Here is a 21,736-nt window from a genome sequence, read left to right on the forward strand (position 1 = left end):
CAGAAGTTTTCTCCTAAAAGTTTTATAGGTTTAAGTTTTACATTTAGGTCTATGATTCATGTTGAGTTAATTTTATGGTGCAAGATATAGATCAAAGTTTATTTTTTTTTCTTGCATATATATATATATCCAATTATTCCAGCACCATTTGTTGAAAAGACTAATCTTTCTCTACTGAATTGCCTTTGAAACTTTGTCAAAATCATTTGTCTGTATATGTGTGGGTCTATTTCTGGACTCTCTTCTGTTCCATTTGTCTATTTGTCTATCTTTACACCAGTACCAAACTGTCTTGATTATTGTAGCTTCATAATAAGTGTTAGTTCTCTAAATTTGTTCATCTTTTTTTTTCAGAGTTGTTTTGGCTATTCTGGGCCCTTTGCATTTTTATATCAATTTTAGAATCAGTTAATTTCTACAAAAAACCCTGCTAGAATTTTAATTGGGATTGGTTTAAATGTATGGATTGGTTTGGGAAGAGTGGCTTTCTTAGCATTATTGAGTCTTTTGACTAATGAACACAATATAGGTAGAACATCACTAACCTGAAAATCTGAAATTTGAAATGCTCTAAAATCTGAAACTTTTTCGGTAATGATATGATGCCACAAGTGGAAAATTACACATCTGACACCTTTGCTTTCTTATAGTTCAATATATACAAACTTTGTTTTCTGAACAAAAGTATAAAAAATTTTGTGTAAAATTACCTTTAGGCTGTGTACATAAGGTGTATATAAAACAAATGCATTTTGTGTTTAGACTTGGGTCCCATTCCCAAGATATCTCATTATGCATATGCATATATTCCAAATCCAAAAAAATTTACAATCCAAAACACTTCTGGTCCCAAGCATTTTGGATGAGGAATACACAACCTGTATATCTCACCATTTATTTCAGTGATCTTTAATTACTTTCAGCAATGTTTTATAGTTATTCAGTGCACAGGTCTTTTACGTCTTTTGACATTTTTATTTTTAATTATTTCATATTTTTGAGGCCATTTTTAATGGCATTGTTTTCAAAATATTAACTTCTGATGGTTCATTGCTAATATATAAAATAAAATAGATTTTTATGTATTGATCTTTTATCCTGCAACATTGCTTCAACTCATTTAATAATTCTAGTAGCTTATTTCAAAAATATAGATTCCAGTGGATTTTCTACATGAATAATTATGTCATTTGTGAATAAAGAGTTTTGTTTATTTCTTTTCAATCTGGATACCTTTTATTTCTTTTTCTTGCTTTATTGCATTGACAAGAAATTCCAATATAATGTGAAAGAGAAGTGGTGAGAGTGGATATCTTGCTTTGTTCCTGATCTTAGCTATTCCTTATTTTTTTTAAGCTATATTTTCATAGAAGCCCTTCATCAAGTTGAGAAAGTTCCTTTTTTAAGGCAGTAAAATTCCTTTTTTAAAGCAAATAAAGAATGTATATTGATATTTGTCAAATACTTTCTTCTACATCTATTGAGATGATCATATAGTTAATACATTTCTTTTGTTTCTTTACTATTATGGAGTACATTAATTGAGTTTCTGTTGTTAAACCAACCTTGCACACTTGGTCATGATGTATTATCCTTTAACCTGGTGTTGGATTTAATTTGCTCAAATTTCAGTAACAACTTTTTCAACAATGATCGTGAGGGATGTTGGCCTGCAGTTTTCTTTTCTTGTAATATCTCTATCTGTTTTGGACATTTAATTCTGGGCTTATAGAATGAGTTGAAGAATGTCCTCTCCTTTTCAATTTTGTGCAATAATTTGTGTAGAATGGACACTATTTCTTCCTTGACTCTTTGGTAGGATTATCAAGTGAAGCCACCTGGACCTCAGCATTTCTTTGTGGGAAATTGTATAACTATTGATTTAATTTCTTTAATAGTGGAGGGCTATTTATATTACCTAATTTTTTTCTTGAGTTAGCTTTGTAGTTTGTATCTTTCAAAGAATTTGTCCATTGTATCTAAGTTGTAGAGTTTATTCAAATAAGGTTGTATATAATATTCCCTTAGTGTCATTTTGATATTTGTAAAATTTGTGCTGGTTTCACTTCTTTCATGCCTACTACTGACAATTTGTATCTTCCTTCTTTTTCTCTGACCAGTCTGGCTAGGGATTTATTAATTTCATCAATTTTCTCAATTTTCTCAAGACTGACAAATTATTTTGCTTTTGTATGTCTCAAAAGTCTTTATTTTGCTATCATTTTTGAAATACTTTTTTCAGTGGGTATAGAATTCTAGAATAGTTTTTCCCTCCCAATACTTTAAAGATATTGCCCTACTGTTTTTTACTTTTGCATTGTTTGTAACAGAAATTTACTGTTACCCTTATTTCTGTTTCTGTATACATATCTTTTCCTTCTACTGCTTATAAGATTTCCTATTTATCACCCATTTTGATACATTTTATTATTCTGTGCCTTAGTATTCTTTGTTTTATGTTTCTTTTGCTTAGGGTTTGCTAAGCTTCTTATATATGTGGGTTTGTCATTTTTATCAAGTTTGGAAAATTTTCATCCATAATATCTTCAAATATTTCCCCTCCATTATGACTTCAGTTACTCATGTATTAGGCTATTTGAGTTGTCCCACACCTAACACTCTGTCCAGTTTTTAACAGTTATGTTTTCTCTCTATGTTTCATTTTGGGTTGCTTCTATTTCCATGCCTTCAAGTTCACTAATCTTTTCTTCCTCAATGTCTAATCTGCTGTTAATTCTAGAAAGTATATTTTTCATCTTATACATTTTAGTTTTAATCATTAAAAGTTTGGTTTGGATCTTTTTATGCTTTTCATGTTTTTACTTAACTTTTTGAACATATGGAATACAATTATAATAACCATTTTAATATCCTTCTCTGCTAACTCTAACATCTGTGGTTAGTTCTTAATCAGATTCAATTGATTGATTTATCTCCTCATTATGTATCATATTTTCCTGTTTCTTTTGTGTGTCTGGAAATTTTTGCTTGAATGCCAGACATTGTAAATTATGCCTTGTGGGATGCTGTATATTTTTGTGTTCCTATAAATATTCTTGAGCTTTATTATAGGACACAGTTAAGTTACTTGGAAACAGTTTGATCTTTTCTACCCTTGTTTTTAGGCATTGCTAGGTAGACCAGAGTAGTGTTAGTCATGGGCTAATTATTCATTACTACTGAAGCAAGACCCTTCAGAATACCATACTCAATGCCACGTAAATCTTGAGGTTTTCCAGTCTTCCTGGTGGATGGCAGGCACTATTCTCCCCAGTGAGTGTTCACTAGGTACATTTTGGGTGGTCCTTTCTCTGGTCGTAGGTAGTATCTTTACATGAATGCATTTACCCATACTCAGAATGAGGGACATTTTGTAGAAATCTGAAGTTCTCTCTCTGCACAGCTCTTTCCTTTCTGGTAATCTGTTCTGTGAACTCAAGCTGTTTTGGTCTCCTCAGACCCTCCATTTCATTTCCTCAGCTCATAGAGTCTTCTACACTCCACCTGGGTTCCCCTCCCTGTTCTGTGGCCTGGAAACTCCCTTAAGGTAGTAAGGTAGAGGAATCATAGAGTCCACATCACTTGTTTCACATATCTGAGGGCTCAGTATCCTGCATTGCCTGGTGACTCAGTGTCTTAAAAACTATTGTTCATATATTTTGTTAATTTTTTTGTTGTTTCAGGTGGAAGAGTAAACTGTTCCTGTTTCTCCATCTTGGCAGGAAGCAGAAGTTCTCCTTAGCTGATTTTTCTTCTTGCCTTATACTGGGTTCTTTAACACCAGAACAAAAATAAATAAATAAAAGAATCTTCCAGAAATTCATGAAGAGACTTCAGGTATGCAGCATAGGTGTTTGACAACTACGTAGAGCAGTGGGCCAGTCTTAATTTGTTTCATTAATCTGGTAAAAAAAGAAGGATTTGCATGAAATTCGCAATTCAGATTGCCATATTAGCCACTAAGTCAGAAGACTTGAGAGCTGAGCCTTGGAGAAACAAAATCCTTGACAGTTGTTGATGTTTTTGTAATAGGAGACTTCTATTATTTTAGCAAACAGAAAGACTGCATAAAAATGTCAGAAAGAAACTACTTTTGGAGAAAAAAATAGGAACTGACTCACTAAAGGGACCTATTGGGGATAATTACCCAGAGCCTGTGGTAGATCAGGATGGCTGATTTAAAGTTATTGTTTTTGCAAATTCTGCAAAAAACAAAAAAACAAACAAAGATTTTTTTTTCTTGGCTTTAGCAATAGTGGAAAAATTTCTTCCACAGCTGTAATCTCATGTAAACTGCCAAAGTGGATTTTATTCTCTGAGTTTCTCAAGCCTCCTTTTCTCTAATACAGAGTAATATTGGCTAATGATAAAACAGTACAAACTATAATTTGAAATAGTGTTTCAATTTTCAATTTGCAGTCTGGGAATAGATCACAGGAATTTTAGTTTGCTGGTTTCCTGCTGCCTTAGGTCAGGAAAGCCTGAACTTTCTCATCCAACACCTGTTCAAGTCGGAGGATGCTGATTAATTCATGATGGAAAGGTATCAATTTCACAGTCCAGACCTCTACATTCTTGAAATGCTCTTCTCATGGGAGATATTAAATAAGCTTTGAATTAACTGTAAGTAAATAAATATTCAATTATTTGAATAGCACTATATTCTGTTTCATTAAAAATATTTCTTACTTGATTTTTCTCACCAATAGAAGTATTCAAAAATGTTTAATTCAATCATCATCACATCAAGAATTACTATATTATCTCCGAATTATGTAAGTGATTTTCTGGTCATGCACATACTAGTTGTTCTTACTCTATATAAACGTACTTTTTTGTTAAAATATAACATTTAGTTTAAAATTGAGATATCCTTGTTACAGGAGAATTTCAAATATATTTAGCAACAACAATAAAAAGCTTAAATATAAATAGCAAATGTGAGTAAGCATGGGATAATTGAATGGCTTTTTATATTTTTGGAAGTCAATTCCATCGTCATAGATTAATTCTTCCAGGTTGTAATTCACATTAAGTTCTAATGGCTGACACCATTTTTCCTCCTCTGTATCTTCTTCAGAATATGGACATCTTGGGTTGTTGTGAGAATGGAGTTACCAAAGTTATAATCAGTTAAACACTAAGCAAAGTGTTATGGCAAAGTGTAGTCAAGTGCGTTTCCTGTCAGATGGTCAACACCTTAAGTGCTCGAGGTTGATGAGAATTGTTTTCATCTCTGTTGATAGGAAGAACCAATGATGTGATCCCTGGATACTGGCAATTGTTGCCCAAGAAACCCTCTCCCCTTGCTATGGGACTGCTGGGCACCCAAATAATGCACCCAAATAATTTGATAGCTCTTGTTACACAGCTCTTCTTGGACTAAAAGGCCCTCAGCATTCCTGTCAATTTCTACACTCCTGAAGCTTCATCTGGTAATTACCTGACTTATGCAGTACCACCCCACTCCTAGAGTGTCTTTCGAGGTGTTTGCTTTCTTCTTAAAGCTATTATCCTCTTGTTCTTCGAGGGCTTATTCTTGGGGGACTTGGAGGGCTTATTAAGCCCTGAGACTCAATCATTAGCAACCAAAAAATTAACTTCTACTCTCCCAAGGTCAGGGACAGCATAATCTTAAAATACAGTGGTTAGGGAAAATATTTGCATAACGTATTTTTAGGAATGCACAGGAAGGGAAGGCAAATATAGAGGAGGAAGATGATTTAAGAGAGTAGAGCAGAAAATATACAGCTGCCACAAAAATTTAGAATTGCAGAACCAGCTAAAGGTAGGTGTTTGTTCTGCTTACTAATAAAGCATACACCAAATACAATTATTTGGAAGCCTATAATTTTTTAGGGTAAAATTTTTTAGGTGTTCTTCTAGTCTTACCCCATTATTTTAAAGATGTAAAAACTGGATCCCAAAGAGGAGAAATGACTTGGTTAAGCTCACACAGAAACTAGAATCCTGCATCCTTTGTATTGTATCAAATGCTTTTATGATTACCATATGCTGCCTTTTTAAGGCCTGTGATCTCCAGAGAGAGATTTCAGCTTTTTGATATGCCAAACTAAGGAATTCTTAGTTGGCCTTTTTTTTCTTCTTGAGTTTGTGCTTGCTTAACCTAATGAGTAGGTAATAACCCTGTGTTTCCGAATTTCTTAAATCAGACTTTTTGGGGAATGAAATTTTGTTAATGATTCTGTTAAGAAATAATGTCTTTTACACTTTTTCAGCTGAAAGGCAAGGGGATGCAGGATGGAGGTTAGAAATACACAGCTGCCATAGTCTAATTCTTGTATAGATATTATTGACTGATTAAATGATCGAGAAAACTGCCTACTGCTTCTCTTTACTTTTCTGTATTTAGCAGGAACATGACCTTTTCTTTTTGATCCATAATGAGAGAGATGAAGAGAATATGAGAGAATATATGAGAAATGAAAGTGTGCTAAGAATCCACATAATTAAATGCCCAAACACTTACTTTATCATTCAAGATCCTTCATGATCTTGCCAATCTATTTTCCCAACTATATCCCATATTATCTCCCTTTGCATACAGTTTAATCCATACACTAAATAACTTGCTATTCTTTAAATGCTTTGTTTTTCTACCTCTGCATCTATTTTCATACTGCTTTCTCTACCTGACATTCTCTGTCCCCAAACTGTTGCTATTCAAATTTGACTTAGCTTGGGTTACCTGAGATGTAGACACTGAGACAAGCTTTTAAGGTTGAGTAATTTATTAGAGAGTAAAGGTAGGAGAATGATTAAGTGAAAGAATGAAATAAAGTTTATTTTGGAAGAGCATGTTATCAAGACAGCTTTCAGTTCCAGGAAGCAACTGAAGCATAATCCCACAGGGAAAGCTCTTGAAGCCCAGACAAGCTATTCTGCCTTAAAGTTATCCTACCCAAGGTGTAAGGGAGCTAAGTATTTATACACCAACACTCTTCAGATATTGCTTGAGAGCTGCTCCTAGAGACATTAATTCCAGAAGCTTCCAACCTGTTGAACAGGTGGCAGAGTGAGTTTCAGCAGTGAGAGGACACCCTTAACAAAGAACTACTGGTGCTAGGAGTTGGAAGTTGGGCCAAAGGGAAACAGATGCTAACAGGGAGGTAATATGAGAGGCACTGACAGCATCTGCTACAAAACTGTCCCCAAAAGAAAAGATGGGATACAGCTGGTTATGCTGCAGTTAAAAAGCAACCAAGTATTAATGGCTTAATACCACAAAAGTTTATTTTTCACTTCTTGTTATCAGGAGACCTCTGTGGATTCTATAACTGAAAGACCCAGGCTGACGGCTGGTGGAATAGCTACCATCTCAAACATGGCGTGATGCTGCATCAGAGAGAAAAATAAGCTCTTGCATTGGCAATGAAATGTCTACCCTGTAGTGACTTGTGCTTACTTCCACTCACAAGTGATTGCCCAGAGCTACTTACCTGGCTCCAATCTACCACTGGGTGTGTACTTGCAATCTACCATGTACCTAGAAGATGAGAGAAACAAATTATTAATGATGACCACACCCCAAGACTAACAACAATTGCAGAAGAATCAATGACTTAAACAAAAATGTGGCCATTGAAGGAATAGAAAATATAGTGAGTTTAGTGTAAATTTAAAAGTGACTTATAAGTAGCATACAAAATCCAGAAACTATAAGAAAACAGATTCACAAATATAAATATATAAAGCTTTAAAAAAGTTTAATGTAACAAAAATGGCATAAAAGGAGTCAAAAGTTTTTAAAAAATATGTTAATGCAGTAGATTAGGTGCTAATTTTCTTAATATACTAATAACTCAATAAGAGAAATTTTGTATCTAGAAGAAAATGAACATGGAAATAGGCAATTCACAGGTAATGGCATTCATCTGGCGAATAAAAAATGTGTGACATTCAGAATAAAATAAAAATGAAATACTGGTTTTCAGCCATCACTTGAGCAAAACTGCAAAGATACAATGAGACTCAGGCATTCCCATATACTGTGGATGGGAGGGCAAAGACCTTTAACCTCTAATTTTATTTCTATTTTTAAACATGTATGTTAAAATTTTAAATGCTAATGTCCTCTTGACCCAATAATTTTATGTCTAAGATTTGAATCTGGAGATAATCTTGAACAAATGCATCCAGATTTATGTATAAGTGTTAATGTAGTTTAGATGTGTGTTCCCACCCAAATCTCATATTGAAATGTAATCCCCAGTGTTGGAGGTGGGTCCTGGTGTGAGGTGATTGGATTATGGGGGTGAATTTCTCAGAAATGGTTTAACATCATCCCCTATGGCCCTGTCCTTGCATAGTGAGGTGAGTTCTTCTGAGATCTGGTCATTTAAAGTGTGCAGCACCTCCCCGCCTCACTCTCTCTTGCTCCTGCTTTTGCTATGTGATGTGTGAGCTAGTGCTGTGCCTTACACTATGATTTGAAGCTCCCTGAGGCCTCCCCAGAAGGAGATGCTGCCATGCTTCCTGTACAGCCTGCAGAATTGTGAGCCAATTAAACCTCATTTCTTTATAAATTACCCAGTCTCACGTATTTCTTTATGGCAACGCAAGAATAGACTAATACTAATATGTTCAGTGAAACATTATTTGTCATTATAACACCCCCATCCACCAATATCCATAAATAGGAGATTAGCTGAATGATTTATAGTACATACTTATAATGAAGTATTATACAGCCATTGAAAAGCCTGAAATAGACTTTTGTGGGCTGAAACAAAAAGCCTAGGATAGAATATTGATGAAAAATGAAATACAAAAAGCAATCTATAGGGTGATTCCACTTGTGTGTGTGTCTTGCAGATGCATAGACAATTTGTGAGCGAATACGAGAATGTTAAGAGTGGCAGCCTGTGGGGAGGGCTAATAGTTCAGGGAGATAGAGCAGGGCTGTAGAGGATATCAATTATTTTTTGGCGATGCTCACTCACCATTCCTTGTCTTTATAAAAAAAAACCCTTCTCACTCACATACATGCTTTGAAGAAGGTGCTTCATTACTTCAACTCCAGAGATGGAAGATGAGACCCAAGCCTGGTAAAAGAGCCTACCCAATTTCACTACCCACATTGACTCATCAAGGGTGTTATGAGTTGAAAGTTGGTCAAACCTGAGAGAGTTTTGGGACTTGTATGTGAGCCCCTGGGACTATAGAAAACTCTTTTCTTCTGAGTGTGAGTCTGGAGGATGTATGCTTGAACTACTCCAGCCTATGAATGTTATGAAAGAGGAAACAAAACAATGAGGAAGAAGCATAGCGGATATGTCCAGAACAGATCATTGGACATTTCGGTTAAATAAACAGCAATAAACAAACAAACAAACAAACAAGCAATTTTTCCCCTTAGGCAACTTTGAATTAGGACCTACCTAGATGAGTTCTTTTCCTTTATTTTAATATTATGTTCAGTTTGAATAAATATATGTAGTTTTGTAGTAAGAAGCATTTTGTAAATAAGAAGATTCTATCCACTTTGTAATCACACTTTTGAAAAGATGCGCAATAGAAAGCTTGGACATATAAACTGAGACATTTCTAAATGTAATACAAGACAGCCATTAAAAAATAATGAGGTTTATTTATGTGTATTCGTGTGGAAAGATACTCTAAAAGAGTGAGAAAATATCAGGTTCCAGAAAAATCACTTAGAATACATTTTCATTTATATAAGAGAAAAAGATGTTTATATGTGTATTACAATCCAAAAAGCTAAACAGCAGATTAATCAGTTCCTAAGTATGGGGTTATGGGTGGGGGACTTCACTTTCTATTTTATACACTAATGTCTGTAAATATTTTATCCCCATTCTTAGGTGATAAAGACCTCAAGGATGAGTTTCATCTCATCTTTGAATTCTTCAGATCACCTGCTCATATTAGGTAACAAATATATGTTTGTGGAGTAAATGAGTTTGGAAAAAAGAAAACATAAAATTAATTAAGAGGAGGATTTTACTTCATAGAATAAGGAAAATCCAGCAGTTTTGTGTGTGTTAAAGGCAAATTTCCAATATTAGCAGATCCATAGGCTTTGAAAAAATAATCAGTTCACAAGACCCCCCCCCCCCAATTCTAGTTGGTCCTTTGCAGCTAGAGTTACTCAGAGAATAAGTAACATTTTACGTGTTTTTTTTTTAAACTGGAGATTTTTTTCATAGAGGTAGTAATAGTTAGGATATTTTAGGGTTATGCTATAGTAACAAGCCCAAAATCTCAGTGGTTTCAAAAGTAAAAGTGTATTTCTTATGTTTGAAACCACTGAGATTTCATGCCACATTTCCAAAGCAAAGTAGCAGTAGCACTGTTCATTCTAGTCACTCCAGAACTCAGCAGATGAAGTCTCTGTCTCAAAATGTGCATCCACAATCACATTGGAAAGGAAAAGTCATGGCAAATTCTGCAATGGTTCTTCAAATTGTCATCTGGAGGTGACGTACACTCTTAGGTTTCATTGGACCATGCAAATCACATGAACATGTCTCACTTCAGGGAGGCAGGGAAGTGCCATCTTACCACATGCATTTTCTGAAGAATGATAGATGAGATTTACTTCCATGCAACATTACCCACATTTACATACTTTCCAACATTCCAGTTTGGTGTCCCTTCCTTGAAGTCTATTTAAAAATGCTTGTATCATAACCACTTGCCCACAAACTACTTCCCAGAACACATGATTTTACCTATTAGCAGTGTGTTAACAATTTTGTTTAAAATAAAAATTCTCTTGACTTGTTAATTGCCATTTTCAGCAAATGCAAAGCAAACTGCAGCACTGCCATGTTCCCTAGGGTGAGTGGGAGGCTCAATAAATACTAAGGGGTGAGAATATTTGCCTTGATTAAAATGATAAAGTAAATACTTATATTTGAAAATGTTAATCTGAGTAATAAGAGCTCTAATTTTTTTAGTCATCATGCATGATATAAAATATATAATTTATTGTGAAATAAACTGCCCTAAGTAGGCCAAATATTGTCACCTTTACTGGCTAATTTGAACTCCAGCATATATAAACTTCCTGCTCATTTTTGGTATTATCATAACATTCTTTGTTTTATAAAAAAATTTTTTATTTGTATTGTTTATAGCAGAGATGTTATTCTACGCATTTTCTGTTCAAGTTTCACTTATTTATAAATATAGTCATTTAAATTTCCATTGCCAAATTCACACATTTAATAGAAATAAATTTGAAGCAACCTTGATAAACACAAATGAAAGTAAAAAAACACAGAGTATTACAGTTTCTAAGAATACATTTAAAGCTGTGTATATCAATCAGAAATAACAGGCCATATTCAACCACCACAAAAATGACTAAGGCTTTACTTGAATAGTCTGCGAATCCTTTGCAACGTTATTGAGTATAATTTTATTTAGCATAGCACTGAGGCACTAAGTGCTGTCTAGTGTTTCCAAGCAGAAGAAGCCCCTGTGATGTACCTTATGAGGAAAATGACAAACTTATTTGTGTTAAATAAGCTTCATTCATGTAACATGAATATCAGGCATGCATTATAGTGCTTTTGGCTCTGAGTTCAATATTAATGAACCAACTACATATATGTTAAATAATTGCAAGAAATATGTTTGTCTGGCATCATGGGAATGAGTAATTAAATCATGTCATTATAAAACAGAATATTATGATATTTATTAAAAATTTAAATTATCAATAGTGGAAAAGAAAAATGCATAAGTTGTCTACTGGAACTATTTAGAACAATATGCATAGGAGGGAAATACAACAAATTATAAAGAGGATTATCTCTGTGTGCTGGGATTAGAGGGATTTTTATTATTTTGTATTATTCTCTTCCTTGTAAATTTACCATTTCAAGTATTTTAGGGTGATAAAATTTATTAGTTTTATAATTAGAAAAATTTATACTTTCTTTGTCTTCATACCAAGATATTATATTGTGGGTCGTTGGTTTTATCTGCACTAGGTCAGACGTTTGCTGAATTCAGTTCTGAGCTTTTGAACCAAAAGCAGATCTTCAGAACAAGAAACAAGATAATAAAAGAGAAACATGAAGAAACTGAAGATGATTGGAGAAATATGAATCCAGATGATTAGACCTAGCAGAGGGCTGGCTGGATGGCATTTATGTTGACAATGGACTCCTACACAGAGGATGATCATGGTCTAGGACATAATAGTCATTCAATCATCATTTCTTAAATGATTTTTTAAAACAAGTGAATGAATGACCAATTATATATCTTCCCTGAGCCAATAAAATATATTAAAAGTATAGGCCTGGGCACAGTGGCTCATGCCTGTAATTCCAGCACTTTGGGAGGCTGAGGTGGGCGGATCACGAGGTCAGGAGTTCAAGACCATCCTGGCCAACATGGTGAAACCCTGTCTCTACTAAAAATACAAAAATTAGCTGGGCAGGGTGGCATGTGCCTGTAATCGCAGCTACTCGGGAGGCTGAGGCAGGAGAATCTCTTGAACCAGGGAGTTGGAGGTTGCAGTGAGCCAAGATCGCACCACTGCACTCCAGCCTGGTGACAGAGTGCGACTCCATCTCAAAAAAAAAAAAAAAAGCAAACAACAACAACAAAAAACAACTCCAAAAAACAAAACAAAAAACCCCTAAAATTAGCTGGAGAATTGCTTGAATCCAGGAGGCGGAGGTGGCAGTGAGCTGAGATCGCACCATTGCACTCCAGCCTGAGTGACAGAGCGAGACTCTGTCTCAAAAAAAAAAATGTATAGAAAGAGTTTTATATTTGATAAAAATTTACATAAGTTCATTTAAAATATGGATGGCATTCTATTGGCTTTTTCCAGAAGGAGTTGGGGGAAGAATTAGAAAGTGAAAGGGTAAATCAGGGTGCTAAGTATGATATAAGAAGGAATCTTATAGACCTAAATTGGGAGGTTCCCTAAGGAATGGCCACAAAGACCCAACTCCAAGCAATAAGCTTTCTAAGCCTGGCAAACACGACATATAACAATAGGTGACTGGTTTCTGAATTCTGGGGTATTCGTATTTTAGAGAAAATTGTTTCACAAAGGTAACACCAACTATGCAAAGTACTTTATCTAGTCTAGGGAAAGTCTGAGGTTAAATGATTATTTATAAGCTATTAACACACTTCTGGAGAGAAATAGCCTTAGTTAAATTCCTTTTATCTACTAATGTCGAATTTAGAAAATACTGATTCTTCAATATAAGGTATCCATAGATAACTATTTTTTTTCTAAAGGTATGTCAGCAATATTTGCATCTTCAAGGAACACACTATCTACTACACACACACACACAACTCTCACACACATGTACAGTCAAGCCTTATTTGTGGATTGCATATCTGTGAAATTGCCTACTCACTAAAATTTACCTGTAACTCCAAAATCAGTAGTTGTTGCACTTTCACTGCCATTTGAGGACATGCAGTTTCTTGCACCCAACCTCCTCCCAGCTGAGGTTGGACAGGAACAAACCCTGCCTGCTTGTTCAGTTCTCATTCCCTAAACAAGCATTCTTTTTATTGTCTATTTAGTGCCACATCTTTTTATTTTTGCATTTTTGTGCTTTTGGTGATTTCTCTGTTTTAAATGGCCCCAAGTATAGTGCTGAGGCACTGAAGTGCTATCTAGTGTTTCCAAGCAGAAGAAGCCTGTAATGTACCTTATGAAGAAAATGACATAATTTCATGTGTTAAATAAGCTTTATTTATCTAACATGAATATGAGGCATGAGTTATAGTGCTGTTGGCTGTGAATTCAATGTTAATGAATCAACTATATGTATTAAATAAGGTTTATTTAAATAGAAACACACATAAAACAAGGTTATATGTTGATTACTTAATGAAAATGTTATGACCAAAGGTTCACAGGAAACTAACTCTGTATTTCCCACGGGGAAATTAGTGAATGGTTTAGTATTCACTAACTCAGTGTTTATGGAGACTTTATAGAAAATAACTACCAGAAAAAAATATATATATAACATATATTATCATTAATACAATAATATGTATACACACACAAAGACACACATACACACAAACTATGATCTCATTTTAAATATATTCATAAAAATACTTGATATTAAATAGAAGTCTTTACTGATGTATATTTTTACACTATATATGTACCAATGTCAGGCTTATGTTCATTACTTTTATAAAAGCTGTTAACATTTCCATTGCAGAGGAATTCTCTCTAAACCATAAAACTATATCAAGTTGGCCAGGCATGGTGGCTCACGCCTGTAATCCCAGCACTTTGGGAGGCTGAGGCAGGTGGATCACGAGGTCAGGAGATCAAGACCATTCTGGCTAACATGGTGAAACCCCATCTCCACTAAAAATACAAAAAATTAGCCAGGTGTAGTGGTGGGCACCTGTAGTCCCAGCTACTTGGGAGGCTGAGGCAGGAGAATGGTGTGAACCCGGGAGGCGGAGCTTGCAGTGAGCCGAGATCACGCCACTGCACTCCAGCCTGGGCAACAGAGTGAAACTCTGCCTCAAAAAAAAAAAAAAAACCCAACAACAAACTATATCAAGTTGTTGTTTTAGAGTCTTAATCGAAATCTTGTTTTTTGGTTTTTTGTTTGTCTGTTTTTGTTTGTTTGTTTGTTTTTTAAATAGAGTCTCCCTCTCTTTCCCAGGCCAGAGTGCAATGGTGCAATCTTGGTTCACTACAACTTCTGCCTCCTGGGTTAAGTGATTCTCCTGCCTCACCCTCCAGAGTAGCTGGGATTACAGGCACATGCCGCTGGGCTCGGCTAATTTTTGTATTTTTAGTAGACATGGGGTTTCACCATGTTGGCCAGGCTGGTCTCAAACTCCTGACCTCAAGGGATCTGCCCGCCTTGGCCTCCCAAAGTGCTAGGATTACAGAAATATTATTTTATTATACATTTTTCTAATATATATATCATGACCACTACCAAAATACACATGAAACTCAAAGGTGGAGAGTTTTTTTTAAGTAAGGACATCTGAATAGATAGATACATGTCGTTATGATGTGGGTGAATTTTCACACAGAAAATAGAAGTATGCAGAAGTCAAATGTATTTTTAGTAAACAACTTTAATTTCCATCCTTACCTACAAACTGCTTGTTGGGCAACAGCTTAATATTGCTATTCTTAAGTAAACTCAGTCACTTCAGGATATAAACTTGGTAGATTTAGAATTTAAGCTCTGTCAACTTAAGGAAAACATGTTTTTATCCTTCTTTTGCTCTTTAGGATTATATCTAAGTTCTGTGAGGACATGGCATCAGTCCGAAGGCGGCTTTTTGATCTCTGTAATATTGTCACCCCCAAGTCATTAATCAGTTCACTACTTCTCCATATTTTTGTGCTGGTGTTCACTATTAACATTTGTGGTCCAACCACGATCTCTGGTTGCATCCTTATCCTGTGCATCCTTATCTTCTAAATCCTAAAGTCCTTTTGGTTTTGTTGTGCCCTTTCAGCTCTTGGGATACAGAAAGTCTTGGCTACTTTCTTTTGCCCCAGGCTCGACTATATGGACTTCATCAAGCTGCTATGCAAACACATTTGCAGATCAGTTCTTGTTATTCTATAAGGCCAAAGTGTCCCTGAATTCTGCTCTAGTTATCCAGACATTAGCCTGCCATGAAGTCTATAAGAAATAGAGTGGCATAAATAAGAAAGAATGATAATACCAAGTGTCAGTAAGGATGTGAAATAACTAGAATTCTCATACTTTCCTGGTGGTAATGCAAAATGGCTCAGTCCCACTGGAAACATTTTGGCAGTTTCTTACTAAAATAACTATACATTTATTATACAACTCACCATTTGCATATCTAAGTATTATTCCAAGAGAAATAAAAAGTTATCTAATGAGGCCGCAGACCCTGCCCAGCAGCCAGCACCTGGCACAGGCCCTGCAGCCGAGCTGTACAGTGTCACCATGCAGGTCACCCTGAAGACCCTCCAGCCGCAGACCTTGACCTTCAAGATAGACATTGACCCCGAGGAGACAGTGAAAGCACTGAAAGAGAAGACGGAATCTGAAAAGGGGAAAGATGCCTCTCTGGTAGCAGGTCAAACATTAATTTATGCAGGCAAAATCCTCAGTGATGATACTGCTCTCAAAGAATATAAAATTGATGAGAAAAACTTTGTGGTGGTTATGGTGACCAAACCCAAAGCAGTGTCCACACCAGCACTAGCTACAACTCAGCAGTCAGCTCCTGCCAGCACTACAGCAGTTACTTCCTCCACAACAACAACTGTGGCTCAGGCTCCAACCCCTGTCCCTGCTTTGGCTCCCACTTTCACACCTGCATTCATCACTCCAGTATCAGTGACAGTGTCCTCTGAACCTGCAACTGCTAGTGCAACTAAACAAGAGAAACCTGCAGAAAAGCCAGCAGAGACACCAGTGGCTACTAGCCTGACATCAACTCATAGTACATCAGGAGATTCTTCTTGGTCAAACCTTTTTGAAGATGCAACGAGTGCACTTGTGATGGGTCAGTCTTACGAGAATATGGTAACTGAGATCATGTCAATGGGCTAGGAACGAGAGCAAGTAATTGCAGCCCCAAGAGCCAGTTCCAACAACCCTGACAGGGCAGTGGAGTACCTTTTAATGGGAATCCCTGGAGATAAAGTCAGGTTGTGGCTGACCCCCACCAAGCAGCTAGTACTGGGGCTCCTCAGTCTTCAACAGTGGCTGCAGCTGCAGCAACCACGACAGCAACAACTACAGCAAGTTCTGGAACATCCCCTTGAATTTTTATGGAATCAGTCTCAGTTTCAACAGATGAGACAAATTATTCAACAGAGTCCTTCCCTTCTTCCAGTGTTACTACAGTAGATAGATCGAGAGAATCCTCAATTACTTCAGCAAATTAGCCAACACCAGGAGCATTTTATTCAGATGTTAAATGAATCAGTTTGAGAAGCTGATGGTCAAAGAGGAAGAGGTGGAGGTGTCAGTGGAGGAACTGCAGAAGCTGGAAATGGTCTCATGAACTACATTCAAGTAACGCCTCAGGAAAAAGAAGCTATAGAAAGGTTAAAGGCATTAGGATTTCCTGAAGGACTTGTGATACAAGCATATTTTGCTTGTGAGAAGAATAAGAATTTGGGTGCCGATTTTCTTCTACAGCAGAACTTTGATGAAGATTGAAAGGGAGTTTTTTATATCTCACACTTCGCACTAGTGCATTACACCAGCTTGTTCACTGGATTGTCTGGGATGACTTGGGCTCATATCCACAATACTTGATATAAGGTAGTAGACTGTTGGGGGTGGGGAAGGAGGGATCTAGGATATAGGACAGGGATAAATACAGTGCATATCTGCTTCAATTAGCAGATGCTGCAACTCCACACAGTACGTAAAATATTATATACAACCAAAAATCAGCTTTTGCAGGTATTTATTTCTTCTGTAAAACAGTAGATAACTTTTCCTTGGTTTCACTCTTTTTATAGTGTACTAGATCCAGAAACTTAATATAATGCCCTGCTTTATATTTCTTTGACTTAACATTGGTTTCAGAAAGAATCTTAGCTACCTAGAATTTACAGTCTCTGTTTCATGGCAACACTGGATTATGACTTTGTGAAATTTAAAAGAATTTTGTAGTGACTGTAAATAGAAATGCCAACTTATTGATAGTTAATTGTTGCCGCTTCAAAAATAAGTATAAAATTAATGTGTAAAGAAGCCCATTCTTTCATGTTAAATACTTGGGATGGGAGGGGAGAAACGGAAGCTTTTCTGAAAATGAAAATAATTACTGCTATTTTAAAATTTCTTGATCATTGAATGTGAGACCCTTCTAACGTGATGTGAGAAGCTGTACAAGTATAGGCAGAGTTATCTTCCTGTTTACATTTTTTTTGTTTTGGGGAAAAATTAGTAGGTGTCTAATTACTGTTTACTTCATTGTTACATTGCAGTAAAAGTTTTAAAACAAAACAGACAAACAAAAGTTATCTAACAAAGACATATTTACAACTGTTCAGGAAACTTTATTCATAATTACCCCCAAATCGAAATAACCTAAATATCAACTGATAAATGGATAAAGAAACCATGCTATAGCTATATAATGTAATACTACTCAGCAATAAAAAAGAATGAAATGCTGATACAAGCAATAGTATAGATGACTCTCAAAAACACCAGACTGTGCAAAAGTAGTCAGATCAAAAAAAGTACATACCAAATGATTCCATTTATATAAAACTAGAAAGAACAAGTCTAATTTACATGGACGGAAAGCAAACCGTTGACTCTCTGGGGCTGGAGGTGTTAATGGGGTTGGCTGGGAAAAAGGTAGGGAAGCTTTCTGGGATGATGAAAATGTTCTATATCTTCATTTGATGATGGTTGCATGAGTTAATAAATTAGCCAAAACTCATCAAAATGTACACTTCAAATGGGTACATTTGGTGTATGTTAATTATATATCAATAGAGTTGATTTTAAAATAATCTAGAAGCTCAATTTACTTCTTTATTCTCTTTGGACTCTTTTGGTCCTCCCATGGGAAACAAAAAATGCATGAATGCCTTTGACTTTTGTGATCAGGAGCAAAGTTGCAGAATCTACACAGGAAAACCTAAGTTAATATCTCCAAATTTCATATGCTTTATTCTGATGAAAGTGAGAGGTGATATAAGGAGAGACCATTTTGCAAGTATAAGATATAATGTAATAGGTCCAAATAGAGACACTCATTAATCTTCCCAATATGCCAAAGAGTGTTAAGTGTTGAGAGTCCATCCAAGAGTAAGACATTTGACTGAATGCATCTGAGTATAGGAACCTTGCCTGTCTGTTCTATGCTGCATTCCCAGTGCCTAGCACTGTATGCCTGCTACATGCTTATGGAATTGTTGAATGAAGACATGCTTACTTTTATCATAGATGTTAAAATCTAGTGCAAGTGGCAGGCATAGATTCATGTAATTTTAATAGACAGATAATTGCTGGGTGATGACACATTCAGTGCTATGAGAATAGAGAGGAGGAACAATTAGCCCAAACTGAAGTTTCTGGAATGTCCTTATGAAGGAGATGTATCCATGCTGAGAAAAGTGAATTTGAGCAAAGCAAGAGAAAAGGTGTAATATGTCAGACAGAAAAATATAGTCTATATAGGGGCATGGAGATTTGCTAATTCATTCAAAGAATATTCAGTGAAGCACTATTATGTGCTAAGTACTGCTGTAGGGGCAGAAGACTGAAGATGACTAAGAAAATAATCCTTGTCCTCATAAATTTTATATGCTAATGGAGGAGGCAGATAATTTTTTAAAATACCCGCTTAATTTAGAATTGTGCTGAAAATAGAGAAATAAAGGTAGTAAAGAGAAAATAAAGCAGAGTATTGGCCATAGAAAGTGATGGGGGAGGTGGGTGTTCTATTTTATGTAAGATTGTCACAGAAGGAATCTGAAGGAAGTTAGAGAGTGAGCCATGTGCATACGGAGGGGAAGAGCTTTTAAGGCAGAGAGAACAGCCTGTGACAAAGCCATGAATGAGGGCTTGCGTGGCATGCTCAAGGAGAAGTAGGGAGGTCAGTGTGGCAGAGGAGAGTGAGCAAAAGGGACAGAGGAGAGATGAAATCTGATGTTCGTGGTGGTAGATGGTGAACCATTGTAAAGAATTTGGATTATACTTAAGTGAAATGAGAAAGCATTGGATAAGTAACATGATATGATTGCCATTTAAAAGTATTGCTCTGGGCTGGGCACGGTGGCTCACACCTGTGATCCCAGAACTTTGGAAGGCCAAGGCCTTGAACTCCTGGCCTCATGATATCCTTTAGCTTCAGCCTCTGAAAGCTCTGGGATTACAGGTGTGAACCACCATGCCTGGCTTCAGAAAACTCTTATACATTGACATTTGTATAGTTCTTCGGCCGTCATTGGGGTTTTAAAGTCATAATTAGTACACTGTACAACTGGACATAATGATTTTGGAGTTTCCAGCAAATGGTTGGTAGTGCTGATAATCTGGGAAAAACCAGAAGGGGAAAAAATAGAGGCAAGGTTGAAATCTGGCAAACACCAGTATTTGAGAGCCAGGCAGAGCAGGAAGAGTTCATGAAGGAGATGAAGATGGAATGGTCAGAAAGAGAAGAGAAGAATCACAGGGAGAGTGGCAATATGTCCTACAAAGCCCAACAAAAGCTGATCCCTCTCTGCTTTCCTAGGCGCTTCTATCACTCCCTCTCTAGATCACTCAGATTAGGCAACACTGATCTCCTTGACAAAAAGCATGATTGATCCTATCTCTGAGCCTTTGCATTTGCAGTTCTCTTTTTTTTCAGGTCATTACAAGATGATCATTATATGATTCATTATAATCCTTCAAGTCTCCGCTCACAAGACATCTCTTCAGAGGAGCCTTTCCTGATATCCCTAAATTAAAACAGCCTTTCAATATTATCCTATTATAGTATGGCATTCTATTTTACTTTCTTCCTAGCACCGATCACAATCTGAACTTATTTAATTCATATATTCTTTTTAAAAAATTAAATTTCTGCACTGGATTGTAGACTCAATGTGAGCCAAAACTTTGTCTTTCTTCTTTACATAATTTTTCTCAGGGCCTAGGATCTTAAATCCCACATAGTGGGTGGTCAATAATTATTTATTCAATGTTTCTAGTCAAGGAGCAAAGCGCAAAGAGAGCGCTAAGAAGAATAAATGGAAGCAATATCAGTACAGGAGAAAGGTCTAATGAAATTAAGAGGTTTCCATTGGATTTGACACAGTCCCTGTCCTCAAACAACTTTGGCTGATGGCACTAAGCGTAGCCCCTGGAAATATACAAAGCATTTCAAAGCAGCATACTGCAATATGATGAAAATGTTACACAAATGTGGAGGTAGCAAATGAGTGACATTATAAATACTTTTTAATTTACTCCCAGCGTAATAGCCCAGAGATTTACTCTGCTCTGGTCTTAAGCCACCCACTCATTGCTGTGGGAGTGAGGAAAATGGCACTATTACTGAACCTTGTTTGAAGCCATGCCATTGGTGCCTGTTGGCTTGCAAATATTTCAGTCATGTCTTTGTTTTTAAGAGGCTGAAGTGCAACTGTTTCAGATTTTATTACTCTAAGGTTTGTGTTGGCTATTGATCATATTTGTCAGTTGTAAAATTTTGATCAGCTTCATTTTTGAAAGAGATCACTCACAGAAATTTGTGATCATCAATATGAAAGAAAAGTTTATGCATTAGAAACAGTCACTTGAACATTATTCATCTGGATAATAGGTTTTGATTACTTATACATGTCAGTTTTTTATAGAGCTTAACAGATACACCATCTGTCTTTATAAATTATTTAATGTTAAGATCTTGCATATGGTTGACTCTGCACAGGCAGAGGTGGCGGTAGGCAAATCTGGTCTTCAATGTCTTTTGCCCTTATAGGCATCTTTGAAGATATCCATTGCCTTACCTTATCCACAGTGATCTCTGTTCACAATGGCTGTGACATTGTCCCATCTGGACTGCAGCTGTTAGTCCACTTGGGTCACCATGGAGATATGCTTTATTCCAGTAAGCACAATCACTTCGGGTTCAGTGGTTCTCTTGCTATGTCTGAGCCACACTTAACGAAAGTCAGTTATCTTCCTTTTCCTCTGCCACACTGAGAAGAGGGAAGTTCTGATATTGTCGAAGGCTCTATCTGCCTAAATGCACATAGCAGTCA

General features: G+C 36.1%; 1 long non-coding RNA gene and 1 pseudogene across 3 annotated transcripts in view; both read left to right on the forward strand.

The window, feature by feature from the left end:
• The window catches only part of LOC134758036 (uncharacterized), an 82,088-nt gene extending 73,561 nt beyond the window's left edge, over positions 1–8,527 (forward strand). For 2 of the 3 annotated variants that reach the window (XR_010132769.1, XR_010132771.1), the window contains 4 exons: positions 3,684–3,837; positions 4,471–4,623; positions 5,247–5,435; positions 7,277–8,527. This is a non-coding gene — a long non-coding RNA (uncharacterized lncRNA). Of the gene's footprint in view, positions 1–3,683; positions 3,838–4,419; positions 4,624–5,246; positions 5,436–7,276 lie in introns of all 3 variants that reach the window. The other variant, XR_010132770.1, reaches the window with a different exon arrangement.
• Positions 8,528–15,950: 7,423 nt separating this feature from the next.
• LOC101143066 (UV excision repair protein RAD23 homolog B-like) lies at positions 15,951–17,291 on the forward strand (annotated as a pseudogene).
• The last annotated feature ends 4,445 nt before the right edge of the window (positions 17,292–21,736 follow it).

Source organism: Gorilla gorilla, chromosome 2, assembly GCF_029281585.2.
Source record: "Gorilla gorilla gorilla isolate KB3781 chromosome 2, NHGRI_mGorGor1-v2.1_pri, whole genome shotgun sequence".
Taxonomy (NCBI): domain Eukaryota; kingdom Metazoa; phylum Chordata; class Mammalia; order Primates; family Hominidae; genus Gorilla; species Gorilla gorilla.